Raw genomic sequence first — 13,001 nt, 5'->3', positions numbered from 1 at the left:
TGAAGGATCTTACCCTTATCCTTGAGATCTCATCAGATCTCTCCAGACTCAGATCTCATCAGAGCAATGAACAGTTGTCAATAAATAAATAAATGTAGCAATGAATGGAGAGCGGGGATTGCTGAGGGAGAGGCGACCCAGGGATGACACTGGATGTGTAGGAGTCAGGGGTGGGTGATTACAGGTCTCACAGACTGAGGTCCGGATCAGAAGTCTGTAGGGGTCAAACAACTGTCCTAGAGCCAGAGATGATCTTGGTCTTTGCATGCCAGAAATTGAGTTTTACATTTAATTGAATTCATGAAATCATCCTTTCTCATTGTGTAAGGAAGAAAATATGTAGAACATCGTCCAGTTATGAAGTTAGTGGCCACGTGGCCAAGATGGCCGAGATAGTGAAAATAACAACCTCACTCCCTTGAGTGTCGGGCTCTTGTGTAAAGCTGTCTATTTTCTCAGCAAGCAAAGTCACCATTTTTATTAGAGTAGGAGTGAGGTGAACGGATACTTGAGAGATCACACATTTGTGATTGTGCTTTGCGCTATCTGAGTGATGCTTCCTGACTGATTTCTGGTGATGGATGCTCTCATGCATTTTGGAACCTAGAGATATAAGTGTGAGTATGGTCAGATCATAGTCTTAATAAAGGTTGTGTTTAAAGAAGGCTCCACGTATTGATAAAGACATTATATCTAATGCAAGGATGCCTACTAGGGGTGTAACAGAAACCTGGCATTGCCGGGAAGCCCAAGGTTGCTTAGGGAGTCTGAGGAAGCAGATGACCCCAAGGTAAAGAGGTGATCACTATTTCAAGATGGCCATAGTAGCGATCCCAACTAATCTCCAATGTCCTTCATAAGAAGTGAATTATTCTTATTGAAATGAAGAAAGACTTCCTAAATACATGTGGAAATTAGCAAGGGGAAGGAGGGCGTAAATTGTATCGGTGATGAGCTCGGGCAAACTGCGAGCCCTGGTGATGATTCCAGCTCTGCAGGTCTGCATTGCCCACAAGATGTCTAGTGGATACCGTCTCAGGTATTAGGAAAGATCAACGATGTTATGGTCCTTAGTGTTCATGAATCTGCATTTTTTTGGGGGGAGTCCGGTCGTGGGGCCTGAACTCTGGGCCTGGGGGAGCTGTCCCTCAGCTTGTCAGCTCAAGGCTAGTGCTCAATCACTTGAGCCACAGCACCACTTCTGGTTTTCTGGTGGTTTACTAGAGATAAGAGTTTTGCGGACTTTCTTGCCTGGGCTGGCTTTGAACTGCGATCCTCAAATCTCAGCCTCCTGAGTAGCCAGGATTATAGGCATGAGCCACCAGTGCCTGGCTTCATTCTTTTTCCATAATGGAATTAATGATTACCCAGATATATCTAAATGTGTTGTATACGTTGGGTACACATTGTGAATTTATGAAAATAGTGGAATGCTATTGACATATACCTAAAGATAGATGTCTATTGAGAAGTAGATACCTTGAAGAGTCCACTTGCTCTCCAAGATTGATTTATACACTCTAAAGATATGAAATTACTATTTTTGAAGCTTAGGATAGGTTTCATGTTGCTTGATCTGCTTGAAAATATATCATGAAAGTTTTTCTTCTTGAGTGACTAATAAAGTAAATGTTTCAGGTGCACATTAACAGCCTCTGAAATTTCTCATGACATCTTTTGCTTTGTACTCAGAAATTGTGTGCCCAGCATAACCAATATGGCATTCTGGCCTGTCCCCAGTGATGTCTGCGTTAGAAGCTACTACATCACCGTGAGTAGAGTCAGTGTGCCTCTCAAGGTGTGGGTGGCTTGGGAAGAATTGTGCTTGTCTTGACAAAGCAAAGTAGAGCTTAGTGACAAACTTGGTGTGGCCATGAGCCTGATTAGTTAATCACATTTGCAAAATTAAGATTGACCCAGGAATGAGAGCCTATCAGAATGGCAGGACAGCCTATCTGATCCTCAGGTACCTCGCTCTTTCCTGTGAGCAATCATTATTTAATATTCATATTCAAATGAAGAGCCAGTCAGGAAATAGCCATAGAAGTGGAAGAGGAAAAGGCAGTCCAGTGTGGGATCTGTGATGACCACTGGAGGTGTATGAGTCCTGGATCCATGACTACAGGCCTAGAAATCTGAGGTCCACACTGGAAGCTTGGAGAATCCTACCCCTGTGCTAGGGATAGAGTGTGGTCATAAGTAGGGCTCTTCTTGGACTTGCATTTCCATTCATGAATGTCCATTCTGTTTGGACAATCTACTCAATGACATGACAGTGCTACAAATGGGAACTTGAGTGGAAAGGAATTAGTTGCGTGTAGTCACATTATGAAAAACAACAGAGACACGAAATTATATATAAATATAAATATATATGTATATAAATAGACATCACTGGAGTCCATGATCAAAGAAATGCCTCAGAAGGGCTCCCTCCATGGCCCAAGAGGGCAGTGGGGTCCAGCTCAAGGCCCAAGTCATTGCTAGGACTGGCTCTTAGTTGTTCAGTGTTACCTGCTCTTCAGGGACCAGATGTCACCTGATAGAATTTCTCATGAAATGTCTAGAGAAAAGAGGAATGGGGGAGACCATGGGCAAGAGCAGCATTCCAATGTTTTCCGATGTGTTCTGCTTTGTCTTGTCAGAATGGATGCTCCTCAGTGGACTTAGACCTTCTTCCCTGGTCCTGAAGTTGATGGTTGCTCTGATGTGTTACCAGCCTAGGTACCAGTGTGAGTAGAGTCCCAGTTTTCATTTTGGTTTGGGAATTCTTAAAAGGCTACTCATTGCATTGGGAAAATCATTACATAGGGACTAAGGGAGCACTTATGGGTCCATGAGTTATTTGGCATGACCCTGACATGCCATATTCATTCCTCAGTATTTTTGAGTCTAATTGACCAAGGAAAGAAATAGATTCAGTGTTTCCAAGGATCCCTTGTGTAAGTATGAATTTGAATGAAGGATCTTACCATTATCCTTGAGATCCATACCTATTGAAATATTATTAGAGCAGTGAACAATTAGTCAGTACATAAAGGTCGGAATGAATGGAGCAGAGAGGGGAAGCTGGGCCAGTGATGACCGCTGGAGGTGTATGAGTCATGGATCAGTGACTACAGGTCTCAAAATCTGAGGTCCACAGGAGAAACATGCAGAGACCAAACTTCTGTTCCTAGGCCAGAAGAACGCAACACTGTGGGGTGTTTTTGGTCTTCCTGCTCCTGAAATCAAATTTTACTTTTATAATTGGATCAATGACGTTATCCTTTTACACTGGCATAAAGAAAGGAAGAAAACATGGGTGAGCACTGTCCAATTATGAAATTAATGACTGCTTTGCCCAAGATGGCTGCTACAATGAAACAGCAAGCTGAGTGTCCTGAGGGTTGAGCTTCTGTGCTCACAAAGCAAGTCCCCATTTGTATTGTATTAGGAATGAAGTAAAATCTTTGAGAGATCAGAATTAATTTTGTATATTTTTGTGTTTTGTGCTCTCAGAATGGATGCTTCCTGTTTAATGTCGGGTTGTTGGGTCCCCTAATATGAGATCCAAGTGTGAGTATGACCAAATTTGTTACCTTCATCAAGTGAGTGTTTAAAATCGGGTCCCAATATTGATAAAGGTGTTTATCTAATCCAAAATTGTGTACTAGAGGTAAAAGAGAAGCACATAATATCATATACTAGCAAGATGCAAATAGCTGCGAGGTAAAGAATTGATTTACTGTTGTGAGATAGGTATTGTAGAGCTCCAAATTAATCTCCAATGAATCTTAACTCTCAGTTCTTCATAGCAATTGAATTATTCTTGGTGAAATGAGACTTAGGATGACTGCCTGAGGACATGTGGAAATGAGCAGGGGGCCAGGTCCTGACTTGGATCAGTGACAGCCACAGGGGGGTTGTGAATTAAGTAAGAATGGTGACCCTTGGTTCCAGAAGTTTGAGGTGCCCACCACAAGGTAGGTGTCTAATGCCTCTGGTGGTAGGGCAGATGTTAGTAAGGATCAAGCAGGTAACAGTTCTAAATGTTCTTGGATCTTCATTCATTATTCATAATGGGTTTAGTGAATACAGTGTTACCCAAACATGGGACTACATTAGGATAAGTTGGGTGTAAAGTCTCCAATTATAAAAAGAGTGGAGTCCTGTTGACAAAGACCTAAAAGATGAAAATGTTTTGAGAAGTCAATAGCTCCAATCCATGATTGGCTTTCTAAGATGAATGTACACAATTTGTAGGAATGACATTACTGTTTGTGAGATTCGAGACAGAGTCCATGTTGCTTGATTTCTCTAGAAAACATACCACAAGGGGTTTAATCCTGAACAACTAATGAAGAAATGGGTTCCAATATACATGGACAGCCTCTGAATCTTCTCATGATGTTTTTTTGCTTTGTACTCAGAACTGATGGTCCCTATCCCAGCTGATTTTAGCATTTTTGGCCAAGAGATCTGTGTCAGGAGCTGAGATACCACTGTGAGTACAGTCACAGCTCTTGTCTTGGTGTGGGTGGCTTGGGAAGGATGGTTCTTGTCCTGAAAAAGCCAGTGTGGCAGAGTGGCAAACTTTCATGGCCATAAAGCACTGTTGATTAATCAACAGGAAAGAGATCCAATCAGAATGGCAGGACAGCCTATCTGAATCTTAACTGATCCTCAGGGGTCTCTCTCTTTCCTGTGAGCAATCATTAATATTCTTATTCAAATGAAGAGCCAGTCAGGAAACAGCCATAGAAGTGGAAGAGGAAAAGGCAGTCCAGTGTGGGATCTGTGATGACCACTGGAGGTGTATGAGTCCTGGATCCATGACTACAGGCCTGGAAATCTGAGGTCCACACTGGAAACTTGGAGAATCCTACCCCTGTGCTAGGGATAGAGTGTGGTCATAAGTAGGGCTCTTCTTGGACTTGCATTTCCATTCATGAATGTCCATTCTGTTTGGACAATCTACTCAATGACATGACAGTGCTACAAATGGGAACTTGAGTGGAAAGGAATTAGTTGCGTGTAGTCACATTATGAAAAACAACAGAGACACGAAATTATATATAAATATAAATATATATGTATATAAATAGACATCACTGGAGTCCATGATCAAAGAAATGCCTCAGAAGGGCTCCCTCCATGGCCCAAGAGGGCACTGGGGTCCAGCTCAAGGCCCAAGTTATTGTTAGGACTGGCCCTTAGTTGTTCAGTGTTACCTGCTCTTCAGGGACCAGATGTCACCTGATAGAATTTCTCATGAAATGTCTAGAGAAAAGAGGAATGGGGGAGACCATGGGCAAGAGCAGCATTCCAATGTTTTCCGATGTGTTCTGCTTTGTCTTGTCAGAATGGATGCTCCTCAGTGGACTTAGACCTTCTTCCCTGGTCCTGAAGTTGGTGGTTGCTCTGATGTGTTACTAGCCTAGGCACCAGTGTGAGTAGACCGCATGTTCTTGTCTTGGTTTGGGAGTTTTCTATGGCTGTTTGTCACATTGGGTAAGCATCCCATAGGGCCCAAGGAGTCCAAATATGGTTCTATGAGATATATGGCAGACCACTGGTTACCATATCCACTAATCAATACTTGTGAGCCCAGGTGATCAAGAAAAATGTTAGAATTAGGTTTGAAGAACATCTCTGATGGTCTTTTATGATCTGTTAAGATCTTGCATGATCTTGACCTTATCCATATTCACTGTAATTTCATTAGGTATAGTAATAATATTCTTGAAAATTAATTCAATGAATAAGACCATAAACAGTAATAAATATGCATTTTTCAAACTGTATACTGATAGCGCCATTGTATATTTGAGTCACAGTAAAGACAACGCAGTCACTTCTAGGACTGTTTTGAAAAGTTCCATTTTTGACAATATGGTGCTCCCATAGTTTTGCTTGAGGCAATCATTACTCTCACTATTGGTTAGCATATTTGAAGCAATGCAAATAAATTCTCATCCTGTTTTTTACTTTTTTTATTCAGGAGGCTGAGATCTAAGAAGTCTACTTCAAAAACAGCCCGGGCCTACGGACTGGAAAGTGTCTTATCTACAAGTATCTGGAAAAAAGCTGAAAGTAGCAACGTGCCACATTTAGTGACAAGCATAGGAAGAGAGGGAAGCAGTGAATTTTAGCTGTGGTACGAGCATGTGCGTGTGCGCACGTGCACACACACGTATATCTTCTTTATATTTACAAGTCATTTCCTATTTAGAATGTGCCTCTGTGTCCATAGTGAAAGTCACTCTTGTTGAATTGCAGTGGTTTATTTATGATATTGACTGTAATATATTGCAAGTTTCCAAAAAGAGCCATTTATTAAGCAGTGATAAAATGTGGTGGACATGAAACCTTACGTTTTTTAGATTATGTTTACCACACTGAAAATTATTAAGGAAAAAAGCATAAAATGCAACAACTCATTCTGTAATAGACAGATGTCAAGCTTAATGTGCTGATATTGTTCTCAAATGAGTTGTTTGCTGTGTTTTTCAGTCACAGGTCTTCATTTTATTATTAGTTTGATGGTTTGTCAACCAATCTAGCTGCGTAGAAATAAGCTGGGCATGGTGGTACTTGCTTGTAGCTTCATCCTCTTTTGATGCTGTGCCAAAAAGGTAAGTCCAAGGGCTCAAGAACCATATTGGGCCATATAGCTTCAGAATTCTACAAAATCAACTTGTAGAATTGAGTGAAGGGAAAAGAAGGCCAAGGCTGGACAAAGGATGGTGATTGTTGGCAGGGAAATTGTGAATGATGTGAAGCATGTTCCCAAAATGCTAGAGATAAACCTACTTGGACATCTAGTGTTTTTACTATGATAGAAATGGCCCAATGATGGTTGGGAATGTGGCTTAGTGGTAGGGTACTTGCCTTGCATACAGAAAGCCTGGCTTCAGTTCCTTAGTACCTCATAAACAGAAAAAGCTGGAAGTGGCACTTTGGCTCAAGTGGTAAAATGTACTCAGTACTCAGGCCCTGAGTTCAAGCCCCAGGACTGGGGGAAAAAAACAGAAATGGCCTAAGGATCACATATTAGGGCTATAAATGGACCTTTTCCCATTTATTTTGTATTTGAAGATTTGATAGTGTTAGCATAAATAGGTATGTGATGGAACTATTCAATAAGTATATAAATCAATATGAATGATTTGATATATATGGTAAAACATTCAATTATCAATATATATGGCTGTTTAAGAAATATCATTTTATATAAATTGAAAACTCAGGTTAAGAAATTGGTTGATCAAAGTGCTAACTCATTAATGATTATATCATCATACTGTTTTTAGTTCTAGGTTAGTCCAAGTTGTGTTTACATTTTTTGCCCAGAAAAAAATATGTCTGAAAAATAAGTAAGAGCTAAGTGATAGAATAAATTCAGTATTTAAATTACATGTAGTGGAAATGAGGCCCTAATTTTTTTAAAAAAAATCAACTACTATGCTTTGTATCTTGCAGAATGGACACTGGGAGCTGAGCTAGTCAGAGATTCATGGTTGGCTCTGTGCTTGGAGTTTGGTCTGTGGAAGTAATGTGAATTGTTATACATCTGTATTCTGTAGTTCAAACATATGACATAGGATCATAGGAAAATACGAGAAATATAGAATTGATCTGTAGCATTTTATTGATCAATCCACATATGCAACTTGGAGAGTAATTAATTAATAGAAGAACCACATTGTAACAAATTATTCAAGTCTTATTTCCTAGCCTCTTAACTCAGATAGTTGATTAAATTATTTCCTAAACATGGGTAGGTTAAGAATGCACATGAAACAGATCCTCAACCAACAAGGGCCATGGGAGGTGGGGTATGTCTGAACTGTGAAATATAAATTACACATCACTTCTATTCCTTGCCTGTCTTATGTGATCATATTTATAGAACCTGGAGCTATACAAGTACGCTGGTGACAAGCGGTTTTGATTCTTTTACAATAAATGGATAAATGGTTTGATTTTGTTACGTATAAAAGAAAGTTTAAACATTACCTCATATTAATATTCACATAACTTGAATGAAAGTAGCACAGGCCTTACCCTCGCTCTCATCTCCTTTTAACTTTACAGAAAGAACATGCTTGATTGAATGTAATCATTCTGCCATGCCTGTGGCGTCCGTGGCTGCCTCTGTGTGTGGGAACGTTTACCCTCCGACGGTCCAGGCTCTCTTATCTTGGTTTGGTTGTCTTTTTTATGGTATTCATTGTAACATTTAAAATTAGTATGAAAAATACACTTATAAAGCCAAGCATGGACCAGTGAATAAACAGGGATTATATGAATCATGTTGACTAAATGATCGTTGCACTAATAAAAATAACTAATGAAAGAGGTGGTATCAGTCAGGCAAATTCTTCCAAAGGCAAATGCTAGGGATGAGGTAGATGTTGTCCTCGAGGTCTGTGCTTCAGTTATAATCATTGTTCGTGAGCCAATACATCGGCCAAAAAACAACTTCAGATGAGAATGAAGGAAGTCCCAAACCCGGGTAAATGATGGCGGGGGGCGGGGGGGGGATAGCTCCTGAGTGACGTATGCTATGTGATTTGAAATGTGAAGCCCAATACAAAATGGAACATTGTCTGACTCCTCTGTTCTACACGAGCCTGTGGGTGAAAGGGAGTGATAGAGGAGAGTCTTGGTTTATTTAGTATTCATGAACTTACTGTATCAATGAACATTAATTATTTGTAGGCCAATAAAGGAGTAAATATAGACATATAGATAAATAATAGATCTATAAATAGATGAGAACTAATGCATAGAAAAACCAAGATGAAACATGGATAGAGGAGATTGTAGATGGATGGATGGATAGATAGAGGAGATTATAGACAGACAGACAGATAGATAGAACAGGGCAGATGATGGATGGTGTGTGGAAGGGTAGATTCCTGTAGACAGATAGGTAATAGAGTGAAGGAAGTCTTTCCCACTATGAGTACGTATGCAGTGCTATTGATACAAGCCATACACATTTATTTTAAGAAATAAGTAGATCAAAGATGCTATTTCTTGTTCTCAGGAGCCTATAGATAATGATAAGCAAGATACAGTTTTGTAAACATGGGTCCTGAACACACATATACATGAATATAAGGATGTTTTATATGTGGGTTTATATTATTAATTAATAAACACCTGAAAGGCTGAGGAAATGAAGTACAAGGAGACCAATTTAGAGACAGTGTCATCTTTTTATTCACAGTCATTGTCTGGTGTCCCTTAAAAGGACACTTTGGAGCTGATTGAGCCTCCCAGTGGATTTGCTTGTATGGCACCAACCTTCTGAGTCTGACAACGCCACGTGAGTAATAAAGTGAACGTGAGATTTCTCTTAAGATAGTATATTATTACACATATGAATCCTAATGTAAAGACTACCTATGGATAACAACAAATATGCAATTACTATGATACAGTTATAGATCTGCATAGTGGAAAAGGCACATGAATATGCAAAGCATCTTATTTACACGTGCAATAGTTACTGCTCTTGTTCTTCTCCCCTCCTCTCCTCCCCTTCCCTCTCTTCCCCTCCGTTCTCCTCTCTAACTGTTTGAATTCAAGGCTGATATACTCCATTCTTAGCTTTTTCACTCAAGGTTAGTACTGTACCACTTGAGCCACACCTTTATTTCTTGCTTTTGGTGATTGCTTGTAGATAAAAAAATTTCACAGTATTTCCTGCCTGGGCTAGCTATGAGCCTCAATCCTCAAATCTTAGCCTCCTGGGTAGCTGGGATTACAGGCGTGGGCTACCAGCGCTCAGCTAGAATTGGTTTTCTTCAGAGGAGAATCATAATTTCATCCCACTTGGCTCAAAGCACTCATGACTAGCAGGTAACAGATGGACTCCACGGACCAAGAGAGAATAGCTCAGTCTTGATTTCTTAATGCTCTGCTTTGTGCTTCTCAGAATCAACACATGAGCTCCTGTCCGTATTTCTCCATGTTCCTGAGTTCTGTGGATACTTCTGTGGAGGCACCATCAGACCACTTCTTAGTTTGGGTGATTTATGTAGTGTATTTTGTCACTTAAGAAACTATTAGATATATTCAAAGAGGGTTAAGAATGTCCTGTGAGATGTGCGATTGACCTAGAACTTTCCGTTGACTCATGGATATATGCAGGGGGTGATGATTAATGGAAGAGGAATATTTATGTCAACAAGTAAATTTCTATACTGAGTCTCGTCCTTGAGTTTTTTGATTCAGGGATACTGATGTCATTATTCATAGTGAATTAAAACTTGAACAGAAATCTCATGTAGATGTAGGTACAGGGCGTCAGCCTTGAACCATGGTGGATGTCCAGCCATATGTGAATTACATGCCGTAGGTAATCCATGCCTAGGGCTCAAGAGCTTCCCATCCCTTCTCGGTTTGGATCCTTCCAAATGGTGGCGGGAAAACAGAAGGGCTTTTTACCCATCTTTTGTGTTCCTAAATGTTTTAAAAAATTCTGTTAACTGTATAAATGAAAGGATAAACAGGTTCATTTGTTTTCAACGTTAAAAAATAGGAAGATAAATTGAAATGGGTGGTAAATAGATCAGTGGATTACATCGTGAGCTGAAGATGACATGAGCAGCCATGTTGATGATTACAAGCTCAATCCAGTGCAGGTTTGTGTGTTGTATGAAGAGAACTGCAAGTCAGTCATTCCCTAAAGGAATACCTATCTAAATGCTATGCATTAGTATAGCAAACAATATAGCAAAAATACAGTACAGTGGGGAAAGAAGGAAAACTTTTTCTTTATTCCTTTTTCTTTCCAAATGGAGACAGTAGCTGCTTTCAATGCCTTGCTGTCAGCAAGGAAGGAAGGCTGGTCTGGTGTGAGTAATGGTCAGCAGCTTGTTTGGCTTTGGGTCATTTTAGGGTCTTACTGAGACTGTTAGTAAGTGTTAACTGTATTATTAACTCTGGTCCCATTATAAATATGGCACATTCTCTCTGTTGATTAATGTATAATATGCATCATTGAGGCTAACATAAAAGAGATCCTCTAGAATTCTGTAAATTATGTTAGATATTTTCTCCTTCCTCTTCTTCCTCCTCCTCCTCCTCTTCCTCCTTCTTCTTTTTTATTGTGAAAATACTGTACAGAGGGATTACAATTACATGGGCTCTTCTTCTTCTTCTTCTTCTTCTTCTTCTTCTTCTTCTTCTTCTTCTTCTTCTTCTTCTTCTTCTTCTTCTTCTTCTTCTTCTTCCTTCTTCTTCTTCCTTCTTCTTCCTTCTTCCTTCTTCTTCCTCATCCTCTTCCTCCTCCTTCTTCTTCCTTCTTCTTCCTTCTCCTTCTTCCTTCTTCCTTCTTCTTTCTTCTTCCTTCTTTCTTCTTCCTCTTCCTCTTCTTCCTCCTCTTCCTCTTCTTCCTCCTCCCCTTCCTCCTCCTCCTCTTCTTTTTCTTCTTCCTTTTCCTCTTCTTCCTCCCCTTCCTCCTCCTCCTCCTCCTCCTTCTCCTTCTTCTTCCTCTCCTTTTTTAAAATGCCAGTTTTAGACCTTGAACATAGGACCTTACACTGCCAGAAGGCTTTCTTGCTCAAGGCTTGAACTCTCCCGCTTGAACCAGGCCTGTAATCTGGCATTTTTCTGGCTAATTAGAAAATGAATCTCATAGACATTTCTGTTCAAGCTTGGTTTGAACCTAGATCCTCCTGTAGCTAGAATTACAGATGTAAATCACCCGTGTCCAGTGATAATTTTTTATTGTTATCTTTTAGTAGTTGTACAAAGGAGTTGCCATTTTACAAAGCAGTTTAAGAACACAGTGTGCATCTTTCGATCCTTGTCCTCTCTTTCAATACGCTCACCCATCTCTCCCCACCAGCAGAAATTTTAATCGGTCTATAGACTGATGTCAAGGGTTTTAGTGAATTTCGTTCTCAGACTTTGTGAATCACATTTATTTCTTATTAGTGAATTATTGATTTATTAAAAATGTAGTCATGGATGAAGGAACAGAGCCCAGTGATTACCACTGGTGGAGTTTGAGCTGTAAATGATTATTAATACCTTGAGCCTGAATCTCTGAGCTCCAACACATAGCATAGTCAATTGCTTTTTTGGGAAATAATTCTATAGAGAGAAACCACTAATAAGCAAAGATAGTAATCTTTAAGTGCATATATTTAGTGTGATTATTAATGGATCAATGACAGAATAATTAAGTATATAAAGATAAAGAAGAGCATGGGTAATTGTCTGTGAATGTATGTAATGATGAAAGAAACCTCATTACTAAAACTTTTGAACTTTGGTGTCTCTTCAAAAATACACAGATTATGGGTAATGATCATATAGATTCTAATTAATCAGAGCCAATTTTATTTTCCGGGTCACCCTCAAGTTTCTTTTGGTAATAGGGAAAAGCATCCCTACATGATAAATTAGTAACTGCTTAAATGACTGAGTCAAAGAAATGTAGGCAGACAGGTCAACAGAGATCAGGCCTCATTTTTGTTTTAATTAACTACTCAACTTTGTGTTTTGCAGAATGGACCTGTGGAAGCTGAGGCATCATCATTTCGAAGAAGGAGACCATGTAAGTAATAAAAACCATGCTTTCGTTTGAGGGATTTTATTTATCTTTATGGATATTCACTGTGGAAAGCCAGCCGTGACAAGTGTGAGTGAGTGTCCAACATGGTATTCATGAGCCTCTGTATGGAACTGAGTGGCTCAACCTGACACATCATAGCACAGACAACCAGTTCCATAACTAATGCTGTCATTCTGTGGTTATCGTGAGTTATACCAGTTATAAACCCTATATTAGTGAATTGACTAACGAATAAATAATCACATGTAGATGAGAAAGAAGTTTCAATATGAAGTCTGGACCAATGACCAAAGGCTACTGGTCTGAGATCATTGGTGAAGAGTGTGTGGACCCCTTGAGGTTTCATACATAAACAAATATCATCTGTTGCCTGGGTTGGAGTGACCGTATGGCTATGTATTTTTTTTATTATTTGCATTTT

General features: G+C 39.6%; 4 non-coding genes across 4 annotated transcripts; all 4 read left to right on the top strand.

Moving 5' to 3' along the window:
• The first annotated feature begins 2,073 nt into the window (after positions 1 to 2,073).
• On the top strand, positions 2,074 to 2,146 carry LOC138810600 (small nucleolar RNA SNORD113/SNORD114 family). The gene has a single exon (XR_011367188.1). It is a non-coding gene; the product is annotated as a small nucleolar RNA SNORD113/SNORD114 family (small nucleolar RNA).
• Positions 2,147 to 3,070: 924 nt separating this feature from the next.
• LOC138810597 (small nucleolar RNA SNORD113/SNORD114 family) lies at positions 3,071 to 3,143 on the top strand. Its single transcript, XR_011367186.1, has one exon. It is a non-coding gene; the product is annotated as a small nucleolar RNA SNORD113/SNORD114 family (small nucleolar RNA).
• Positions 3,144 to 4,772: 1,629 nt separating this feature from the next.
• LOC138810596 (small nucleolar RNA SNORD113/SNORD114 family) lies at positions 4,773 to 4,845 on the top strand. Its single transcript, XR_011367185.1, has one exon. It is a non-coding gene; the product is annotated as a small nucleolar RNA SNORD113/SNORD114 family (small nucleolar RNA).
• Positions 4,846 to 11,979: 7,134 nt separating this feature from the next.
• Positions 11,980 to 12,059, top strand: LOC138810604 (small nucleolar RNA SNORD113/SNORD114 family). The gene has a single exon (XR_011367192.1). It is a non-coding gene; the product is annotated as a small nucleolar RNA SNORD113/SNORD114 family (small nucleolar RNA).
• The last annotated feature ends 942 nt before the right edge of the window (positions 12,060 to 13,001 follow it).

The sequence above is a fragment of the Dipodomys merriami genome, unplaced genomic scaffold (genome assembly GCF_024711535.1).
Source record: "Dipodomys merriami isolate MVZ:Mamm:240054 unplaced genomic scaffold, mDipMer1.0.p SCAF_50, whole genome shotgun sequence".
NCBI classification, from domain to species: Eukaryota; Metazoa; Chordata; class Mammalia; order Rodentia; family Heteromyidae; genus Dipodomys; species Dipodomys merriami.
This window is presented reverse-complemented; position numbering and strand designations above follow the sequence as displayed.